The sequence below is a fragment of the Schistocerca cancellata genome, chromosome 1 (genome assembly GCF_023864275.1).
Source record: "Schistocerca cancellata isolate TAMUIC-IGC-003103 chromosome 1, iqSchCanc2.1, whole genome shotgun sequence".
Taxonomy (NCBI): Eukaryota; Metazoa; Arthropoda; class Insecta; order Orthoptera; family Acrididae; genus Schistocerca; species Schistocerca cancellata.
The window spans coordinates 296,435,404-296,459,878 of NC_064626.1; the positions used below are offsets into that span (position 1 = coordinate 296,435,404).

Here is a 24,475-nt window from a genome sequence, read left to right on the forward strand (position 1 = left end):
AATCACGCTGTAACAGCATGCGTTCTCAGAAATTATAAGTTCACAAAGGTACATGTATCACATTGGAACATCCGAAATAAAATGTTCAAACGTACCTACGTTCTGTATTTTAATTTAAAAAACCTACCTGTTACTAACTGTTCGTCTAAAATGGTGAGCGATATGTTTGTGACTATTAGAGTGCCATCTGTCACAAAGCGAAAAAAGTGGTCCAACTAAAACATTCATATTTCTTTACGTCCTACACGAATATGTAATAAAAAATAGGGGTTCTTATTTAAAAAAAAAAAACGCAGTTGATATCCGTTTGACCTATGGCAGCGCCATCTAGCGGGCCAACCATAGCGCCATCTGGTTTCCCCCTTCAAGCTAGACAAGTTTCGTTCTTTGTAGTTTTTTCGTTTGACACTTATTTCGTGAGATATTTGGCCCGGTCGCGATCAATGGACCACCCTGTATAATGAGTTCTGGCCCCACTCATCCAAAAATAATCTCAAGAATGCTGTTGGATTTGACAGCATCAACATACATGAAGTAAATATTTGTGGGGACAATACTCTACAATTAAATAAGGACGCATGAATTACTTCAGTGTAGTGTATTACCCTCTACAGATACCGATCGGGTGGTTATAATGAAAGTGTATGTACTCACGGAAGTCCAATGTGGGCTGTATTTATCGTATGGCAGCGGAACTTTGTAGATATAGTAATAGATTAATGCGGAACAGATTTACGCTAGAAAAAAATGGTTCCAATTTTGGCCACCAGAAGCAAATCTGGCGCTATACACCGTTTGTATGGCAGTATGACACCCACGCTGTCATTTGCCAAGCCATAACGTGAATGAACAACTTGGCTATCGAGAAGAGCGTCGTGCTGTCAGTGTAGCTGTTTTAGCCGAATGACAGTTATTACAAAAAAAAAAGTTCAAATGGCTCTGAGCACTATGGGACTCAACATCTTAGGTCATAAGTCCCCTAGAACTTAGAACTACTTAAACCTAACTAACCTAAGGACATCACACACACCCATGCCCGACGCAGGATTCGAACCTGCGACCGTAGCAGTCCCGCGGTTCCGGACTGCAGCGCCAGAACCGCTAGACCACCGCGGCCGACCACAGTTATTACAGAATTACATTGAGAGAGTATCGCTGACTGAAAGGTCAGAGAAGAGGCCCGATGCCATTAAGTGGTTTAAAACAGATGATAATGAAATTCGAAAACACAGGTGAGCTTGGTGTGGCAGCTGGAAGAGGAATGTGTCCTGTCATGGTAGAGGTTACTGACGAGCTGCTGTTGCTGTGACTGACCACCTGGCATGTGCCTCGTGTAGCGCTAGTGCTCGTGCAGTGTCGCGAGAATTGTCCAGCCGGCCGCTGTGGTCGAGCGGTTCTAGGCGCTTCAGTCCGGAAGCACGCGGCTGCTACGGTCGCAGGTTCGAATCCTGCTTCGGGCGTGAATGTGTGTGATGTCCTTAGGTTTGTTAGGTTTAAGTAGTTCTAAGTCTAGGGGACTGATGACCTCAGATATTAAGTCCCATAGTGCTTAGAGCCATTTGAAGCATTTGAGAATTTTCCATTCCACAGTCAACATTAGGGAAAATTTTTCGGCCTATTTTACACTGCTGCCCATACAAAATTCAAACGGTGCAACAACTGAAACCTCATGTTTCATAGCAACGTTCTGTGATTGCGCTTCGGTTTCTTGCACGGATCGAAGTTGATGGCGCATGGCCTGGCAATATTCTATTTAGTGACAACGTATATTTTACACTACTGTGAACAGTGAATATGCAGGATTAACGGATTTGGGGTACTGTTAAACCGCTTATTGTGCACGAAGAGACATTGCACGCGACATGTGTCGTTCGCCCAGTGAAAGATCTGCTTAAACATTCTACGATCGCATTATTTCCACAGGTTTCCCAGATGCATGGCCTTCAATATCACCAAATCTAAATCCGTCTGACGTTAAGCTCTGGGAATATTTGAAAGAACGAGTTTATCAGGAGACGCTCGGTCTCTACCTGATCTGAGTCAGTGTGCAGGAACACGTTGCTCCGATTCCAGCAGATCTGCTGCGAGCAACCTTTGATCTCGTCGTTTAACGGATGCAGCATCGCGTCGACGTCTTCGGTGCTCATACTGAAAGAAATGTGTAATCGGCGGTTAATAATAAAATCAAGAGTATGGATTTCTCACTTGTTTGACCTTTTCTGTCCCCGTTCCGTTCGTAATCCATTACACAATGAAACATTTGTGAACATCTTTATGCAATCACAGCTTCAGATTTGCATCTTTTGGCCAAAACTGGAACTAATTTTTTTCCTTCGTAAACCGGTTCCGGTTGGTTGGTTTGGGGAAGGAGACCAGACAGCGTGGTCATCGGTCCCATCGGATTAGGGAAGGATTGGGAAGGAAGTCGGCCGTGCCCTTTCAGAGGAACCATCCCGGCATTTGCCTGGAGTGATTTAGGGAAATCACGGAAAACCTAAATCAGGATGGCCGGAAGCGGGATTGAACCGTCGTCCTCCCGAATGCGAGTCCAGTATCTAACCACTGCGCCACCCCGCTCGGTCCCGGTTCCGCATTAACACATTAGAATACCTCCGAAGTTTAGTTGCCATGCGATAATCACAGCCGAACGGTCTAAGGAGCTGCAGTCATGGACTGTGCGGCTGGTCCCGGCGGAGGTTCGAGTCCTCCCTCGGGCATGGGTGTGTGTGTTTGTCCTTAGCATAATTTAGGTTAAGTAGTGTGTAAGCTTAGGAACTGATGACCTTAGCAGTTAAGTCCCATAAGATTTCACACACATATGAACCTTTTTTTTTTTTATAATCACAGCCCTGGATCTCTTGAGAGTAGCCGCACAGTCGTTTGAAAAAATGGTTCAAATGGCTCTGAGCACTATGGGACTTAACATCTCAAGTCATCAGTCCCCTAGAACTTAGAACTACTTTAACCTAACTAACCTAAGGACATCACACACATCCATGCCCGAGGCAGGATTCGAACCTGCGACCGTAGCGGTCGCGCGGTTCCAGACTGAAGCGCCTAGAACCGCTCGGCCACCATCGGTCGGCTCAGCCGTTTGAAAACATGTTTACTAGGTGGGTATGCAAACAGGGTAGTCATGGCGGTGGAACCTTACATTGGAACGGCTGTTGTCGTTTGACGTATATCCTAGCTCTCTGACCTGGTTCATGCTTCATTCACGTGTCTGTCAGTGTTAGGGCAATATGGTTGAGGAGGAGGAGATGTTAGTGTTTGACGTCCCATAGACAACGAGATCATTAGAGACGGAGCATAAGCTCGGATTAGGGAAGAATTGGGAAGGAAAGCGGCCGTTCTCTTGCGAAGGCACGTCCCAGCATTTGGCTTAAGCGATTTAGGGAAATCACGGATAACTTAAATCAGGATGGCCGGCCGGACGCGGGTTTGAACCGCCACCGTTCCGAATGCGAGTCCAGCGTGCAACTGACGGTCATTTCAATACATTAATGCTAAGATGGTAGGTTTCACACAGTGATTTAGAGAAACAGACCTATAAGACTCTTTAGATTCACGAGATGGCTCACAGGCTTGAAGTGGCGTCTGTGCTCTGCATAGATAACGCCATCTCCTCTCTGTTCTTACAGTATCTTCCTGACAGTGACACATAAAAATATGGATAGGTTAAGGTGATAGAGATCAGGTCTAGTATGGGCTCACTGAATGTAATGGAAGAGCGGCTAGGCGACGCTATGACAAGCTACTCTCACTGCATCGAGGGAGGTGGCGCAGTGGCTAGCGCACTGGACTCGCATTCGGGAGGACACTGGTTCAGACTCTGGTCCGACCATCCAGATTAGGTTTTCCGCGGTTTCCCGGAACTGCTGAAGGCAAATGCCGGAATGGTTCCTTTGAAAGGGTACGGCAGATATCCTTTCCTATCCTTGACACAATCTGAGCTTGTGCTCCGACTCTAGTGACCTCGATGTCGACGGGACCTTAAACCCAATCTTCATTCCTTTGTTCTCGCTGTGACGTCAATCATATCACAGTACTTTCTCATCCATACATAGGCTCCTAAGAGAAGCCAGCTGCTTCTGTTTCTTGGATTGTTTGTTTTGATGATTTCATATCACAGGATTTGTCATTACTCTATAGGAATTTTCACAAATGCAGCAGTAATTCTGTTAAGAAATAGTGCAAATCGTTATAAACATTGAAATGAGCCACCGAAGACCATGGATCTCTTATTTACAAAATACTCAGAAAATATCCCTGAACGAACCCATAAATTCTGTCGGTGGAATTCGTGTTCATTGTTGTCGTGGTCTTCAGTCCTGAGACTGGTTTGATGCAGCTCTCCATGCTACTCTATGCTGTGCAAGCTTCTTCATCTCCCAGTACCTACTGCAACCTACATATTTCTGAATCTGCTTAGTGTATTCGTCTCTTGGTCTCCCTCTACGATTTTTACCCTCCACACTGCCCTCCAATACTAAACTGGTGATCCCTTGATGCCTCAGAACATGTCCTACCAACATATCCCTTCTTATAGTCAAGTTGTGCCACAAACTTCTCTTCTCCCCAATCCTATTCAACACTTCCTCATTAGTTATGTGATCTACCCATCTAATCTTCAGCGTTCTTCTGTAGCACCACATTTCGAAAGATTCTATTCTCTTCTTGTCCAAACTATTTATCGTCCATGTTTCACTTCCATACATGGCTACACTCCATACAAATACTTTCAGAAAAGACTTCCTGACACTTAAATCTATACTCGATGTTAACAAATTTCTCTTCTTCAGAAATGCTTTCCTTGCCATTGCCAGTCTACATTTTATATCCTGTCTACTTCGACCATCATCAGTTATTTTGCTCCCCAAATAGCAAAACTCGTTTACTACTTTCAGCGTCCCATTTCCTAATCTAATACCCTCAGCATCACCTGACTTAATTCGACTACATTCCATTATCCTCGTTTTGCTTTTGTTGATGTTCATTTATACCCTCCTTTCAAGACACTGTCCATTCCGTTCAATTGCTCTTCCAAGTCCTTTGCTGTCTCTGACATAATTACAATGTCATCGGCGAATCTCAAAGTTTTTATTTCTTCTGCATGGATTTTAATACCTACTCCGAATTTTTCTTTTGTTTCCTTTACTGCTTGCTCAATATACAGATTGAATAACATCGGGGAGAGGCTGCAACCCTGTCTCACTCCTTTCCCAACCACTGCTTCCCTTTCATGTTCCTCAACTCTTATAACTGCCATGTGGTTCCTGTAAAAATTGTAAATAGCCTTTCACTCCCTGTATTTTACCCCTGCCACCTTCAGAATTTGAAAGAGAGTATTCCAGTCAACATTGTCAAAAGCTTTCTCTAAAGTGTACAAATGCTAGAAACGTAGGTTTGCCTTTCCTTAATCTAGCTTCTAAGATAAGTCGTAGGGTCAGTATTGCCTCACGTGTTCCGATATTTCTACGGAATCCAAACTGATCTACGCCGAGGTCGGCTTCTACTAGTTTTTCCATTCGTGTTCATTATGCCAAGTAAAAGTGTATGATCTACAACGAAAATATTTAAATCCTAATTCTCCTTTTTGTCACCCAACCTTCGTTTAGCAGCGGTGCGCTTTTACAATTCAGTCAGATTGTTTTAAATTTCCCTAAGTTGGATACTGGGATGAATATACTGGGATGAATACTACAAAACGATCAATTCCTGGTCCCTGACCCATACCTGTTTGATACATTTTCTCACCTTCGACGTCCACAGTGGAATCTCCAGCTGTACGCTTTCTTTCCTCTCCATGATTATTGATAAGTGCTACAAGGGGGTATTTCGCACCACTGGTTTTTTCTTTAGCTGTTCTGGATTGACGGACACTCTTCTCGTTGACGTACTTCGTTAAAGGGGTCCACAGTTCTTGGGAGAATGGGACTAAAGTGCTGAGACAGACAATAAAGTACAATATCTATGATTGAAAAGGGAGATCAATGGAGAACAGTTGGTGTTAAGAAGGATGACAGAAAAGACTGTAGTTTATCATCACTGTTATTCAATTTATTCGTCGAAGAAACAATGGAGACAGGGAAAGAAAATTTCTGAAGAAGACTAAATGTGCAAGGGGAGCAGATACCAAAGCTAAGGTTTGCAGACGAGGTGACGTTGCTGGTCAGATGGATTAGCGCCCTGCAGGCTCGTGGCCCATCCGAATAGTCTGCACGCGGCTGCGGTGTGCGAGAGAGAGCGCCAATACAATTCGCGTATTTCAGCGGAAATTGCCGGAGATGAACGATGCTGTCCCGTCTGATGACACAGCTGAGTGAGCGCTGTTCGCGGCTCCGTAGACGTCACGCAGTCACGCTCACTTGCACATAGACAGCGAATTTGCAATGTGCGCATGCGCGCAACGCTTTCCTTAAAGCTACACCTTCTTCTTTCCGATCAGTGCAGACAATATTATCAAATGTAACGAGTACTGTTAGTTCATTTGATCGATTTACTCACGAGAGCCGGCTGTGTCTCTGGATTGGAGATTTTAGTCAGTTATAAACGAAGTTGACAATTATAATCAATCGTCACGTTGCTCAACGTAAATATTGTTCATTCGTTCCGTCCAAAATGTATCTAACTTTTAGTGCATGTTGAGTTGCAGACTAAATGCTCTCAGTATCCTGTTAGCTACTGATACTGGAAAATTTCTAGGTCCAAGTACCACTTTAATTTTTGTTACACATAAATCAGTTCAGTCATTTTGGCAGTACTTTCTGAAGTTCACTTTCTGTATTTCATACATATTCTAGAAGCCACAGCCTAGTGAATGACGGAGGACGCCGTGTACCACCACTGAGATTTCTTTCAGACTTTACTTACAAATGGAGCGTGAGAGAAACGAGTGTCTATATGCCTCCGTACAGGTCCTAATATATCTTATCATGTCGTTGTGGTCCTTTACTATAAGCTGCTGTAAAACTGTTCACATCATTCCGTATTTATAGTTTTCTTAAGCGCTATAAGGGGACCACATCCTAACCACTCAAAACACCGTCCATACCGTTAAAGGTGTCTGTCACAGAAACATATCATGAAAGTATTATTTGGAATGACTAACATGGCTTCACCACATCCAGATGATGTCATTCGTGGTATTTTCTTATCAAAGAGTCATGTCTGGGTGAACCGTTGTGTTTGGAACCGCCTTTATCGACTTTGTTTCCTTCTATCTCGTACCAGCATCCTGTGTTACCTTTTGCCCGTAACCTAATCATAGTTAGCTTTGTGATGTATGTATGTGTGATGAATTGGGAGTACATATGGGATCGTAGAATAAGTATAGCCTCTTTGGTTCTTGTTGCAGAAGCGTGGGAACATCTGTTGAATTCTGACTTTTCAAAGCTGGCCTTTGGTATGATCGGACCGGAGGCAGTTTTTCCTACTCTTTTTTATAAGTATGTCTTGCGATTCGTCAGTCAGACCAAGGCACGGAAGGTGGAATTTTCTATTCAACTGACTCAACTCGTTTTCGAAATTTTATTCAACACATGAACCATGGACCTTGCCGTTGGTGGTGAGGCTTGCGTGCCTCAACGATACAGATAGCCGTACTGTAGGTGCAACTACAACGGAGGGGTATCTGTTGAGAGGCCAGACAAACGTGTGGTTCCTGAAGAGGGATAGCAGCCTTTTCAGTAGTTGCAGGGGCAACAGTCTGGATGATTGACTGATCTGGCCTTGTAGCATTAACCAAAATGGCCTTGCTGTTCTGGTACTGCGAACGGCTGAAGGCAAGGGGAAACTACAGCCGTAATTTTTCCCGAGGGCATGCAGCTTTACTGTATGATTAAATGATGACGGCGTCCTCTTGGGTAAAATATTCCGGAGGTAAAATAGTCCTCCATTCGGATCTCCGGGCGGGGACTACTCAAGAGGACGTTGTTATCAGGAGAAAGAAAACTGGCGTTCTACGGATCGGAGCGTGGAATGTCAGATCCCTTAATCGGGCAGGTAGGTTAGAAAGTTTAAAAAGGGAAATGGATAGGTTAAAGTTAGATATAGTGGGAATTAGTGAAGTTCGGTGGCAGGAGGAACAGGACTTCTGGTCAGGTGAGTACAGGGTTATAAATACAAAATCATATAGGGGCAATGCAGGAGTAGGTTTAATAATGAATAAAAATAGGTGTACGGGTAAGCTACTACAAACAGCATAGTGAACGCATTATTGTGGCCAAGATAGATACGAAGCCCACACCTACTACAGTAGTACAAGTTTATATGCCAACTAGCTCTGCATATGACGAAGAAATTGATGAAATGTATGATGAGATAAAAGAAATTATTCAGGTAGTGAAGGGAGACGAAAATTTAATAGTCATGGGTGACTGGAATTCGGCAGTAGGAAAAGGGAGAGAAGGAAACAGTAGGTGAATATGGATTGGGGCTAAGAAATGAAAGAGGAAGCCGTCTGGTAGAATTTTGCGCAGAGCATAACTTAATCATAGCTAATACTTGGTTTAAGAATCATAAAAGAAGAACATGGAAGAACCCTGGAGATACAAAAAGGTATCAGATAGATTATATAATGGTAAGACAGAGATTTAGGAACCAGGTTTTAAATTGTAAGACATTTCCAGGGGCAGATGTGGACTCTGACCACAATCTATTGGTTATGAAATGTAAATTAAAACTGAAGAAACTGCAAAAAGGTGGGAATTTAAGGAGATGGGACCTGGATAAACTGAAAGAACCAGAGGTTGTACAGAGTTTCAGGGAGAGCATAAGGGAACAATTGACAGGAATAGGGGAAAGAAATACAGTAGAAGAAGAATGGGTAGCTTTGAGGGATGAAATAGTGAAGGCAGCAGAGGTAAAAAGACGAGGGCTAGTAGAAACCCTTGGGTAACAGAAGAAATATTGAATTTAATTGATGAAAGGAGAAAATATAAAAATGCAGTAAATGAAGCAGGCAAAAAGGAATACAAACGTCTCAAAAATGATATTGACAGGAAGTGCAAAATGGCTAAGCAGGGATGGCTACAGGACAAATGTAAGGATGTAGAGGCTTATCTCACTAGTGGTAAGATAGATACTGCCTACAGGAAGATTAAAGAGAACTTTGAAGAAAGGAGAACCACTTGCATGAATATCAAGAGCTTTGATGGAAACCCAGTTCTAAGCAAAGAAGGGAAAGCAGAAAGGTGGAAGGAGTATACAGAGGGCCTATACAAGGCGATGTACTTGAGGACAGTATTACGGAAATGGAAGAGGATGTAGATGAAGATGAAATGGGAGATATGATATTGCGTGAAGAGTTTGACAGAGCACTGAAAGACCTGAGTGGAAACAAGGCCCCCGGAGTAGACAACATTCCATTAGAACTACTGACGACCTTGGGAGAGCCAGTCCTGACAAAACTCTACCATTTGGTGAGCAAGATGTATGAGACAGGCGAAATACCCTCAGACTTCAAGAAGAATATAATAATCCCAATCCCAAAGAAAGCAGGTGTTGACAGATGTGAAAATTACCGAACTATCAGTTTAGTAAGTCACAGCTGCAAAATACTAACGCGAATTATTTACAGACGAATGGAAAACCTGATAGAAGCCGACCTCGGGGAAGATCAGTTTGGATTCCGAAGAAATGTTGAACCCGTGAGGCAATACTGCCCCTACGACTTATCTTAGAAAATAGATTAAGGAAAGGCAAACCTACGTTTCTTGCATTTGTAGACGTAGAGAAAGCTTTTGACAATTTTGACTGGAATACTCTCTTTCAAATTCTAAAGGTGGCAGGGGTAAAATACAGGGAGGAAAGGCTATTTACAATTTATACAGAAACCAGATGGCAGTTATAAGAATCGAGGGGCATGAAAGGGAAGCAGTGGTTGGGAAGGGAGTGAGACAGGGTTGTAGCCTATCCCTCATGTTATTCAATCTGTATATTGAGCAAGCAGTAAAGGAAGCAAAAGAAAAATTCGGAGTAGGTATTAAAATCCATGGAGAAAAAATAAAAACTTTGAAGTTCACCGATGTCATTGTAATTCTGTCAGAGACAGCAAAGGACCTGGAGGAGCAGCTGAACGGAATGGACATTGTCTTGAAAGGAGGATGTAAGATGAACATCAACAAAAGCAAAACGAGGATAATGGAATGTAGTCGAATTAAATCGGGTGATGCTGAGGGAATTAGATTAGGAAATGAGACGCTGAAAGTAGTAAAGGAGTTTTGCTATTTGGGAAGCAAAATAACTGATGATGGTCGAAGTAGAGAGGATATAAAATGTAGACTGGCAATGGCAAGGAAAGCGTTTCTGAAGAAGAGTAATTTGTTAACAACGAGTACAGATTTAAGTGTCAGGAAGTCGTTTCTGAAAGTATTTGTATGGAGTGTAGCCATGTATGGAAGTGAAACATGGACGATAAATAGTTTGGACAAGAAGAGAATAGAAGCTTTCGAAATGTGGTGCTACAGAAGAATGCTGAAGATTAGATGGGTAGATCACATAACTAATGAGGAGGTATTGAATAGAATTGGGGAGAAGAAGAGTTTGTGGCACAACTTGACTATAAGAAGGGATCGGTTGGTAGGACATGTTCTGAGGCATCAAGGGATCACCAATTTAGTACTGGAGGGCAGCGTGGAGGGTAAAATTCGTAGAGGGAGACCAAGAGATGAGTACTCTAAGCAGATTCAGGAGGATGTATGTTGCAGTAGGTACTGGGAGATGAAGAAGCTTGCACAGGATAGAGTAACATGGAGACCACAACAACAACAGTCAATAATTCAGCAATAGGTGTACGTGAACTGTAATTTACGATGACATTGCAGCCATCTCGTGAACACCTTCATCCAGGAGCCAGAAAGGAATCGAACGTATTGGGCTGTGGTATCTGCTAATATGAGGGCGGTTAAGCATGCTTGGGAGAAGTTGAAACATGGAGAGCGCCGTCGCAGAAACCCTCCTCACACACCATATAACTCGGGAGGGTCGCGTTCGTAGAGCAGACAGGTAGAGCAACACTGTCCCGATCACCTTGTGGGCTACATGTTAAGGAGCACTTAAATACGTGGTCGAGAAGCACGGTGTTCAATTTTACCCAGCAGCAGATTTTTATTTCACGGTCGTGGACCAAAGAACAGACTGCGTTTTTTTATAGCTGTTTTATTTTTATTTCACAGTGAAGTTGATGTTGTCTGTTTCAGCAATCTTATTCTTTCATCCCTCCTCCCCTTGAGTTCATCCTCACGTGTTCGCAATATTTGCAGGTGGTGCAGAGCTTCTTTGGAGAATTTTTATGTTGGATACGCCTTGTATATGCCTTAAAAATTGTGCATGAAATACAATGTTACCTTGTTGAAGTTGTTTTAAATTTTAAACTGAATCCATTGTCCATGGCTGAATGAATTCTATTTTTTGCAGGTCGCCAACGCTTGAACAATATTGATAATAATTTGCAAGGTATGTATTGTAGTGATTCAGACCGATGATGGAGGTATGTATTATTGTTACGTTTATTTTACACAGCAAGCACTCAAGGAATGACAAATTTCTTTTATCATGACACGATTCCTTACGATCTTCGGTTTACGCTGTAAAATACGTTCAGATCAAATCAGCAGGTTTGAAATACACATTTGGTTCCCAGTATTTGATGGTAAGACGTACATCGCACGTCTTTGCGTCTGCCGTGAGCAAAGCTGAGCAACTGATCAGCAATCAACTGAAGGCTTTGTGCACAGAATCGGCATGTACTTTTGATATGGGAAAACTTCTAAACAGGTTTAGAGTAATTAATGCAGAAACAGTTACTAGTATTACGTCTGAACGAGATATTAGACTCGAAAATGCACATCGATAAAATCCTTATTGATTTTATCACCAATGCAAGTGGTTTTCCTTTCCGCTACGTACTTTTTGACGGATTTATTTCGATTATGTCACGTCAAATTTTTTAATTTTAACTAATCAATAGTTTTCTATTGCATAGTACGGATGCAGGCGTTGCTAAAAACCCAATAGAGACGCTAAGTAGTTGATAATTAATTCTTCCTGAATATACATTGGTGTCCAAAATTAAAGCAACAAACCACTATCTTCCCGACCTGTGTCTAATTCATGATACAATCATACAAGCTGTTAACAGCTGTGAGAAGGATCGTGTTCTGCACGGAAGATGGCATTCGGGTCAACAGACAACCACAAAACGATGACGTCAGGGCACCTATCAAGCAATATAATGTTTGCAAGGTAGTCCCACATACACAGTCGCAAACGGTACAGTACAGCACAGAGAAGACACCTACCAGCCTCTCTGCGCTGGAAGGCCACAGGAAGAACGGAAACAGGACAGTCGCAAACTGACGTGTCCCGATGGCTTAAAGTGAAACGGAAGGAGACCAATATCGAGAAAGATACCTAATGGCGTGGCCAGGTGTTATGTTGACCACTCGAACACTTTTGCATGAAACTGCATGGGTGAATAGGGCAGGGTTAACTGTTCTCAGGTATGGTGACCAGATCGTGGAACCTCTTGTGCGATTGTTGCGACGTGCTGTGGACACAGACTTCGTATTGATGGACGATAATGCTCGACTTTATAGAGGAATGGTGGTGGATATTTTCTTGGAACCGGAAGATGTTGGACGCATGGCGTGGCCTGGTCGGTCTCCCCATTTGAATACCATAGAGCATGTCTGGGATGCACTGGGGAGACGGGTTGCATAACATCAACATCCACCAACTATTCCCTAAGACTTAGAAACAGTTCTGCAGGAAGAATGGGCGCTATTGCTTCGACATAAGATTGATGACATCATTCATAGGATGCCCTCTCATTATCAAACCTGTGTTGCTGCCAGAGGTGGTTATACCTCATACTGAGCTCGTTAACCGGTTGTCGACGTGTGTGGAAATCCGTTAAGTTGGAAAATACGAACATTTTCGTCTACAGTTATGAGTGTTGCAGTTGTTCATACTCTGTATTCTTTACGTTGTTTCTAATTTACTATCACCTGTTTGTACTGTTTTTTAGTAAAATAAAAGCAACCATGCAAAATTTTCGTTTGCGGCTGTAATTTTGGACACCAGTGTAATACGGACTAGCTCTTCACCTATGTATACTTCACTTAACGCGTCAGATAAAGTCAACAGATTCACTCAATTTGTTCTTGGAAGTCAATGAGAAATTTGACTGTAAACGTTGTCAGTCAAGGCTAACACAAATTTTGTTTATTAACTATGACGGTGACAGCTCTTCAGTCATTTTACGTAGCCTATAATGTTTATCTAGTAGTTGACTTGAAGAGCTGCTCACTTCTTCTACATTCTAAGGCAGCCTTAGTTCAAAATGGCTCTGAGCCCTATGGGACTTAACATCTCAGGTCATCAGTCCTCTAGAACTTAGAACTACTTAAACCTAACTAACCTAAGAACATCACAAACATCCATGCCCGAGGCAGGATTCGAACGTGCGACCGTAGCGGTCGCGCAGTTCCAGACTGAAGCGCCTAGAACCGCTCGGCCACTATCGGCTGGCGCAGCCCTAGTCCAACAAGCATTACGAGCTATCGTAAATGACAAAAGACTCGACAACGGTATAACCAATAGACAAAATATGTGTAATCATCGGTTGATAACCTTTATAGGCAACTTTAATGAACTCACGGATGCTCCCCGCAAGCAACATGAGAAATATGAGCGAACTGGAGAAACGTCTATCGTGTTTTATTTGGAAACTTGTGGTAAGGTCTTATGGTACCAAACTGCTGAGGTCATCGGTCCCTAGGCTTACACACTACTTAATCTAACTTAAACCAACTTACGCTAAGGACGACACACACACCTGTGCCCGAGGGAGGACTCGAACCTCCGACGGACGGAGTCGCGCGGACTGTGACAAGACGCCCCATACCGCGCGGCTACCCTGCGAGCTCTCGCGTTTTATTTACAGATTTTTGATCCATCATCGCCTCCACAAATCGAGTCACAACTGCACTACGATCACGCCCTGCGACACGCTCCATCTTTATTTATGAACCAAATCATCGCGGAATCTTTAGTCCACCACACCTCAAAACTGCATATCCGCGTCTATTCCGCCAAATAACAGTACTGGTAACTGTGGATAGAGATGATAAGCTTTAGTGAATTTAATTGCTAAAAACTTGATGGTAGTAGCAGTAGTAGTAGTAGTAGTAGTAGTAGGTGCGTAAAGCCATAGTTATGATACATGTAACTGATATAGTTACATAAGACGTGTTTAGTCAATTTGTTAAATATCTAAGTCTGTCCAGAGTACCTGAAGAGTTACAGTTCCTTCTGTCTACGGTTGCATAGGAATTAACCAGCGAATATGAAGAGAAAGTGGGTGTAAGTTACTCGATGTGACAACAAGATCAACGATGACATTGGAAGTAGTATTACTAATTTTTTCCTTGGCAGTCATATCTGTTCTTCCTTGAAGCTGGATTATCCTAAACTAGAGGTGGCTATATTCTAAATAACCGCTGTATTAATTGCAGACACCGTATTTTCCTTACACCAATCACGCTCTGATGAACAACTATTTCTTTCATTTCTTCCTGTATGGGACTGTGAATCATCTCATTTGTTGAGTAAAATAATATGCTGATGGATAAAAAATGTAAACTGCAAAGAAACCATTAAGAGGACACACAGTGTTGCTGGCAATATGACAAGCAAATAACGAAAGTTTCCGAGTAATATGTCTTTGTTACTGGTACAAAATCAAGTAGCTATTAGCTGAAACAAGAACTTCTGGACAACAAGACGCTGAGTCAAATATGCTGCCGGCCAGAGTGGCCGAGCGGTTCTAGGCGCTTCAGTCTGGAACCGCGCGACCGCTACGGTCGCAGGTTCGAATCCTGCCTCGGATATGGATGTGTGTGATGTCGTTAGGTTAGTTAGGTTTAAGTAGTTCTAAGTTCTAGGGGACTGATGACCTCAGATGTTAAGTCCCATAGTGCTCAGAGCCATTTGAACCATTTGAATCAAATATGCTAATGCGCTGTAGAAGAAACAAATTTGTCTCGCTGTGGCGCGAACATGCCGGCCGTTGAGGCCGAGCGGTTCTAAGCGCTTCAGTCTGGAACGGCGCGACCGCTGCGGTCGCAGGTTCGAATCCTGCCTTGGGCATGGATGTGTATGATGTCCTTAGGTTAGTTAGGTTTAAGTAGTTCTAAGTTGTAGGAGACTGATGACCTCAGATGTTAAGTCCCATAGTGCTCAGAGCGATTTGAACCATTTGATTTTTGGCGCGAACAGATCTTCACTGGTGCGTCCCAGTGAAGTACAGTACACACAAGGGACAGGTGCCATGAGAAATTAAAAACTATAATTTTTTATCAAACATATTGCCAAAAGTTCGGTATTTAGAAACAGAAATTTAATATTGATTGTTTGAACAATCGGAAATCACCCTTCATGAAAAAAAAAAAAAAACGATTGAAATATTCTCAATGCGCATGGTAATTACATGGGAATGAGATTTCTTAACACAACTGTAGAATCATTTTAAGGTAGATACATAATTATAAATTGCAATGCGTCTTTGGCGTAGTAGTTATGGGCTGACGACTGTAGACTTAACAAATAAGGAAAATGTTGGAGAGGAATAGAATAGCATTATGGTTGAGCCAACCACTGTAACATTGCGGACACGTCAGTTCACAACGACACTCGGAGCCCTGCAACTTGACGCTCTCGCAGCCCACAGCAGATCAGCTGGACGCGGCCTGGTGCACTATGCGGTGTGAGGGGGGCGGCCACTGACAGACGTCACCAATTACAATGTAAGATAAGACGAGGACACATAGGCCAACATGTTTGTATTCCATTTTCTTTTGTGAATGCTGCAATTTTCTTGGTAGATTTCTTAGCGTTTTAACCTCATGAATTAAGTTTTGCAACATAAAGATGAGAGCATTGTCACTCGAAACGCGTTGTTGAGTTGTATGTAGGGCAAAAGCTGCTGATGAATACAACCAATTATTACTGTTAAAAACACAATATCCAACAAAATACAACTATATAAATGTGTCAAGCTTATACACTGCTAGCCACTGAAGTCGCAACACCAGGAAAGGTAACAAATAACTTGATTTGCCTTCGTGCGTGTAACCTATATAGCAGCAAGAATGCATGATAAAATTTGTTGGTGATTTGGGGTATTAATACTGCAAGATTTAATCGACAGGGCTGCCACCTCTGGCAAGAATAATGACTAACGCTTCCGGCCATCGCCACGAACTGATCTTACATGGTGTTCCAAAAAGATGTGGTCAAACTTTCAGGAAACATTATTCACATTTGGACGAATGAAAAGTCTTACGTGGATATGGATTCAGAAACGCTGTATTTTAGTCTGAGAGTTAATTTTCTACAACTCTTCATAATCACGTTAATCATGGGAAACATACAGAGATAGAACGTACCAGCATCACACGAAACGTTTTCTTATGTGAAATGTTGACTACTAGCTTCGTTACGTTTGGTTAGAATGCACACTCCAAGTTGCAGTTCTTAAGTTCAGAGCCAGTGTTTGTTATTCACACTGAACGAAGATAATGTTCACATGTGACGCATTTCATTGTTAGTGTTGACATACAACTAACTTCATTTCTCTATCAGCATCAAGCACGTAGCATCAACTGTTCAGGGTTCACCAGGGACTTACTTTCCGGTACAAAGCATTGAAAGTGTACTGAAAAGTGGATCTGCCAGACGCCCATTTGCTGCACGAATTAAAAGATGGTAATGGCGGTGTCTCTCATCGTTTCTATCGACAGAGATTTTCAGAACGACGGTGCCGCTAGAGGACGCCGTTTTAAGCAGAGGTGGGCAAACTCGTTCATCGTTGGGAACTAGTTCACTGGTGATCGCTCATTTTTGGGAACCGTTCATTTTTACTCGTTCACCGTTCATTAGTGCTTGGTATATGGTTCTTATGAAAAATCGAAAATTAATAGCATAAGTGACTGAAGATGGAAGGCTCCAAGAGGGGGCAGTTGCCTTCCCCCTGGAATACAGAGTTTTTATTCATAACAGAATTCCCACACACTTGTAATTTTCGTGAGTCTGCAAAACCTCTCGTTTAGCCAACTGAAGTGTTATGTGGCTGATCGGAGTGAAATAATATAAGGTGGCGCACGAAAAACCGGCCCCGAGTACATACTGCTCGTCAATTACGCACGATTTGTTGACAGCTACGAGCAGAATGGGTAAATATGTAATAATTAGGCAGTGAAGAAATAACAAATAAGCTAATGCAAACAACAACTTCGAAACAATAGATGACGACTGGTGGGCGACAATGAGCAGTCTAATACTCGAGGCCGATTTTTCGTGCGCCACGTTGTACCACGATACTGCAGAAGTTATCATATTCTCTTTACAAAATGTGACACCAGACACTCGGTTATGGAGCGCGGGCTTCATTCGGTTGTAAGTTGGTCTGCCTTCCATAACAATTAACATGCCCTTTTACCTTGGATAAAAAAAAGACGGAAAATGGCCGCTCGAGTACGCCGTGACGACTTCCTTTGCATGTATAACTTCTTGCTTTTTTACACGTATTTCTTCTGCTGTTTATCGAAATAGTGAAGTAAGCTGATACGCCCTTTTTTTATCTGAAAAGATGTATGTATTACATACTATGTAATTTTTATGAAATATACGTAACTATAAAATACATTTTAATTACCGGCCGAGGACACTGAATAGAATACGAAAAGAACCCGAAGTTCAAAGTTCAAAAAAGGTTTGAAACAGATCTAGACTGGACATGCGCAGCGAACGAAACGAACAAATCGTTACTGAACTATGAGCAGTCGGCAGTGGAACTACGACGAGTGGCCACGCGAAGAACGAGTCCGGCTGAGCGAGACCGAGACCGAGACAGGCGGAAACGGTATCGAGCCTGGAACGAGACCGGCCGACAGAACGAGACCGATCGTTTCCCGTTACCGAGAACTATAAGTAGAAAGCTGCGACCGAAGTGAACTATGAAAGACCGTTCCTTAAAATTCGTTCCTCGCTCGTTCCGTTCAACTTGGTGAACCGTTCCTTTGGACCCGTTAGTTCGCGAACGACCCATCTCTACTTTGAAGCAGTTGATTGTTGTCTTACGAGGCATGGACGTTTAAACCCGCTACTCGAGATTGGGGGAGGCGTAGAAGGACGAGAACGCCTCAGCTGGAGAAAGAACTTCGTGTACTTGACGACAACCTCAGTGTCAATGTAAGACAATTAGCTGCAACAAGTAATACATGGAGACCTGGAGAGCGCTATATGAGAACCTGCTGTATCCATACCATGCACAGTAAATGCACGGACACCGGCTCACCATTTAACGTTCGTTCTCATAAACAGGTTTTTCTTTACTGATATTTCTTTCCCTCCCGGAAAGGAGAGGGCGTGCCCTTGCAGAACTTAGTTCTTTTGAGCCATGCCAGTCTAACTGGCAGTGAGGCAACTGGATCCCAATTCAGAATAGTCACTTATGTTGTTGTTGTTGTGGTCTTCAGTCCTGAGACTGGTTTGATGCAGCTCTCCATGCTACTCTATCCTGTGCAAGCTTCTTCATCTCCCAGCACCTACTGCAGCCTACATCCTTCTGAATCTGGTAAGTGTATTCATTTCTTGGTCTCCCTCTACGATTTTTACCCTCCACGCTGTCCTCCAGTACTAAATTGGTGATCCCATGATGCCTCAGAACATGTCCTACCAACCGATCCCTTCTTCTGGTCAAGTTGTGCCACAAACTCCTCTTCTCCTCAATTCTATTCAATATCTCCTCATTAGTTATGTGATCTACCCATCTAATCTTCAGCATTCTTCTGTAGCACCACATTTCGAAAGCTTCTATTCTCTTCTTGTCCAAACTATTTATCGTCCATGTTTCACTTCTATACATGGCTACACTCCATACAAATACTTTCAGAAATGACTTCCTGACACTTAAATCTATACTCGATGTTAACAAATTGCTCTTCTTCAGAAACGCTTTCCTTGCCATATGGCACGTTATTTTTGAACTTACGCAGTTACGCAACGATGCAGTTGCGGCAGCAAGAGCTGCACGTGGTCCTGGATGGCACGACATTGTTTAGCCGTCAGCGGTTCAATTTTGCGCTTGTCTATGACAAAAACTGTTACATATTTCAAAGCTATTGTGACATCAATAAAGCGGCATGTTTCAAATTAAATTGTGTAAGTACTATTTCCGTAGGAATACATTATTGTAATAACATAGGTTAAATAAATGATGCGGACTATGAATATATGTATGACTACTTGAGCCAGTGTTGGCGGAAAACTATTTCCCGTATGGGTATCCAACTTTATAGGAGTGATGTTCAGACCATACGCTGTAGAATTTGCATTGTTTTCAGGGTTATTTCCATGACTTGCCTTTAGAAGCCGGTACTGGTACGAAGATGTAGGGTTGAATCACAAGCATCAGTGTGCATTACAGTGGCAGGCAGTCAATATTGGTCAGGACAAAGTGACAGAGCTTTACTCGTAAAGCTGTTTTATCAAAACATGAGCAATATTATGCTGCTCTTCATGAGAATCGACGCATTAGGGGAAAACGGAGAGGACCTTCTTCCACATCAAGTTTTAAGGTGATGATTCGCAAGTTCGAATTAACGAGTGATTTGGGGAATTGATCCTGAGAGCAGCAGACGGACAAATGAGCCAAACATTATTAAAGAAGTTACTACTGCCATGTCTGAGAATGCTGGGCGCAATGCGCCATCTTCAAGCGGTACACTAGCTGTGACACGATAGCTGAACATTCCGTGGTCCACCGTTCGAGAAGTGCTGCGAACAATTGTAAAATGCTTTCCGTGTAAATGTCACATAACTCACCAACATTTGCCGCGTGACGCAGGGATTCGAGTAGACTTTGCCCTTACGTTACTTGCACTGGTAGAAGTTGACGACATGTGGTTTTGGAACATTTTGTAGAGTGATGAAACACTTTTTACTGTCACTGGGGCAGTGAACTCTCGCAGTTATCGCATTTGGAAAATGTCACGGTCAACGAACGTTTATGAAGTTCCCCTGCATAGTGAATGTGTCAATGTGTGGGGTGGCTTCATGGCATAGTTCACAATTGGTCCATTTTTTGCAAGAGGAATCCGGACCCCAAGGACGAAGGACATGTAGCGTGAACGGCAAACGTTGCTGTAATCTGCTTCGTCAACATGTGATTGCTCTACGGGAGAGAGTTGCTTTGGACTCATTGCTTGTAACGTCACTCGGTTAACCCGTAATACATTTGGAAAAAAAGCGAATCACTGGCCAATCGTTCCAAACTGCACCGCCATCAAGGTGGTCAGACTTGCTCCCTTGTGATTTCTGGCTATGGGGTTACCCGAAGGATTGGGTTAATCAATGGAACGCTAGTACACGTTAGAGTTTGAAGATGAACATAGCGAGGGAAACGGACAACATCTCATCTGAGACGTGTCGAGCTGCAGTAGAGCAGTCTAGTGCGGTTCCAGGCTATCGAGGATGCAGATGGTGGTCACACTGAGCAACGTTTGTGACCTCGAACGTAAACATGGTACGCAATTAACAAATGTTACTCCGTCATCTGGAAATTAAAATGTGTTTCTTTCACTGGGTTATTCGTTATTTCTCCTCTTCATGTCGTTACAAATGTTTCCAAAAAGTTTCATTGTCCTACGATCACTCGTTTTTTATGGGAGCCGTCTCAAATTCGAAACTTTACTTGCGAGGGATGTTCAGAAAGTAAGTACCGATCGCTCAAGAAATGGAAACCACTGTCAAAAATCTAATAAAGCTATGCACATATGTTTTCGACCGTGTATCTAGTATCCCTGTAGGTTACAACACCTCGCTCTTTTCAGTTCTGGGCGCATGGTGAGCACATAAAGATGTGTAGAAAATAGTGTCTCCTGCCAAGTATGATGTCCTGGTGAGAGATTTCGCCTGATGTTATGCAGCCCACATTACAGAACCGTCATACGGTTCCTACTTTGTGACAATTGTTGGTTGCAATCTGCAGGGGCAATGAAAATGCTCCTGCAGTGTTTTCGATGGGAAGTGTTTGATCACATGCACTACAGCCGGTAATTGGCTCCCTCTGTGTTTCATCTCTGCTCACATTAACTACTGGCTATGAAGATAACATTTTCGCACAGACAACGAGCTATAGATGAGCATAGAGAATTGGCGGGAAGCACAGGCAACTGACTTCTATGACGAGGCCACTGGAAGGTTGGTATAACGGTGCGACAGATGTCCTGGCTGGAGCGGCGACTATGTAGAAAAGTAGCTGGAAGGTGGAGCCAACTGGCACAAATAAAACATTTCTGATTTTCAATGTAGTTTACAATTCGCGATTGATTGGAACTTACTTTCTGGACAAGCCTTGTATAACTACCCTATACTTATAACGAAAAGAAGCTCTTCCAATAATGTTGGAATTCTGTGTTCAAGAAAGTGTAGATAGTGGGGACCTGTAAGACGATGCGGTAACACAGCAGGGAAACTGTGGATCAAAGCACTTCACACAGTCACAAATAAGCGTTTTTTTAAAAATGTGTCTCGATAATGACATGTTACTTTTCGTCGGACCGTCGATGGGAGTTACGAATGTTAATTGTGGCCTCCTCAACAAACAGTACTCACGGAATTACATGACGATCTTCAATCAGGCAACGAGCAAATATAAAACGTCTGTCTACCTTTATCTTCTCCTCAGATGTGTTGAAACCACTGTAAAGTACATGAATAGCGTCCGTGTATAAGTAATATGTGCCATATTCTTGTATTTGGAGCACGTGTACGTGCAGAAATATTGAGTATGCTTCTTGAAGGACTACTTTCCACAGGCTGAATGTCCTCTACATTTTCTGCATGCTGTTCACTTGCACGGTCAGATGAGATACGACTGCTGAGCACTGCTCGAGTGAAAACACGAGTATGCACAAGGAAACACTCTTGAAACTGGTACCCCATGGTTAGAAAATCGTCTACCGTACTCTCTACAAGCAGCAGGAGTCATTCCATTAACGACAGCAACTTAGTATTTGTTAACACAGGATCCAGTCACATTAATGTGACCACCAACATCAATGTGTAATAACCACACACAGACGTCATATGGCAGGGCTAGCACTAGAGGGTATTCGAAGCGTGGCAGAGGATGCGGAAAACAGTGCAATCATTATCGTAAGCGGAAACGGAGATATCTATCTGACACATCATCGCTGGCTTTCGGACCAAGGGCGGAACAATTTCGGAAAAGGCTAAGTTTTTAAACTGTTCGCGTGCCTCCGTGGTTAAAGAGTACCGTCCATGCCAAAGTGAGCCATCCAAAATTGGTGCCGAGCAACAATGGTGCACCAGGGGCCATAGATGCCAGGGGTGAACGAGAGCTGCGGAGGCGTGTACGGGCAAATAGAGGTGCAACTGTTGAACAACTGATCGCCCAGGCGAACCACGGGACTACGACGTCTATATGCATCACAGTAGTGTAACGCCCATGTCGTTGAACTTTATGTAGGGTGATAGGTGATGTTAAATCGAGGTCATGGTGCTACGCACAATCACCCTAAGAAGCATGGATAGCTGCCTGGTGAAGGGGCGCCTGCTTGACGCCCATTGGACATAAGTAAAACGGTATTAAGGGGTTAAACATTAATTGTTAAACAATAAACAGATGGTGGGACACCGCTCCACACTGCCCATGGCAAGAAGGCACCGGAACAAGGGTGCAGCCGACGTGGATGCTGCTAGATGACAGAGGTGTCACCAGGTTGCTGTGGTAGCCAGACAGTTCTGGATGTCATCTACATTTCCAGCAGCAGCAGCAGGCAACCGACAGCTGTGTGTGTAGTGTGTGGAGAAGTTGAGTACGTAGCGGCCACTGGGTAGCAGAGCAGCCAGCAGCAGCATTGTCAGGCCACAGGAGCAACAGGACAGCTGAGATTGCACGTCCCGATGATGGAGGACAAGCGGTTGCACGTGCTTGGATGGCAACCAGAGACACCCAGGGTGGAAGGCCGCAGCAGTTGTAGTAGGATCCCCAAGTGGCCTGTTGATCGAAGACACCGAGAATTCCCGTTTGGACTTGTCACAAATGGCAGAGCTGCGGCCAACAATACATGTGTGTAGAGACCTAGAGGAGCAGATGGTGGACTGATACAGGTCCCTCCCCATGGCTAATCAACTGTGGACACTAAAAGGTGAGACATATTGATAAGAGACTGGCCCGTGCTTGTCATGCGACGTTTCTGCTTTCTTCACCACAAGTTACAACATTTCTGCAGCATGGACATTGTGGAATAAGCCCGTCCAAGTGGTAGGTGCTCCATCTACTTGCTGTGTCTGTAGTTCGGCGCTTCAGACTGCCCAGCTCGGCTGTGGAATGAGGTAAATGGCTCGAGGCATGCATGCAATACTGCGACATCAGCGGTCTCCCCTTGTTGAAATTCCGTTCAGTTGTTACGTCTTGATCCTCTTACCTCTGCTTCTTGCTTTGCCAACGAAGGTGTCTGACAGTTTTTAGTTAATTGCATCAACTACATTATTTCGCGACGCAACAGGAGATAAATTCAGTTATGTAAACTTAAACTTCAAAACGGAAATGGCGGTCGGTAAATAAACCCGTGTTGTGTGTACATTATAACGCGGTAGTCCTCTGCGAGCTTAAACAAAGGAGATCTTTGGCTGCCTGATGGGAGCGGAACGGAGAGAGGGCACGGAGAACCAGCCTTGTCTGCTACCCGCGTCGACGTGTGGTTTGTGCTTCAGCGGAAGTCGAACTGGCATAATGGTGCTGTGAGAACTGTACTGGAATGGAGCAAGAGTAGTCTCTTCAGTCGCTTCAAAGTTAGAAACCAACGAGCAACAGACAACACAAAGCAAAAAAGAGTACGCCAAGTATTTGGTAACGGTTATTGCACGATTGCTTGCAAAGATGTTCACCTCAGAAATTTTCTGAACCGTGGAAGATGTCGTAATTCCTTTTTCACCCAGATGAATTCCGGGAAAGTCTCCAATATGCAGCATATAGTGTCTTTCCCTAGTTATTTTAATTACAGAGAGATCGATATCGGCTTCACTTTTAAATGAAGCTGTAGTTATTTTTGTTGCTAGTATCGTAGTATAAAAGACACGCATTCAACCACGCTTCAGCCTTCAAAATCCAGTAAATAGTTTCGGAGAAATTACAGTATTTAGAATTTAGGAGTGAACTGTTTTCAACGTGAAACGCATTGCTCTGTCATTCAGATTTTATGTTTTCATAGCTACATAAAGAAATACCTCACGTCCGGTAATGAGGAAACGGAATGTTGCATGGGCTCGATACCGGTATAAAAGAGGCAAAATCGCAACTTTAAGGAAGTGTCCATGGCCAAATTATTCTGTGATTTCCTTTTTGTAGCTGTTGCTGATTTAATTTGCAATTTAAGTGTGT

General features: G+C 43.3%; 1 long non-coding RNA gene across 1 annotated transcript in view; it reads left to right on the plus strand.

Moving 5' to 3' along the window:
- The window catches only part of LOC126171814 (uncharacterized), a 579,937-nt gene that overhangs the window by 213,831 nt on the left and 341,631 nt on the right, over positions 1-24,475 (plus strand). Inside the window, exon 2 of the long non-coding RNA XR_007535473.1 lies at positions 11,419-11,457. This is a non-coding gene — a long non-coding RNA (uncharacterized LOC126171814). The remainder of the gene's footprint in view (positions 1-11,418; positions 11,458-24,475) is intronic.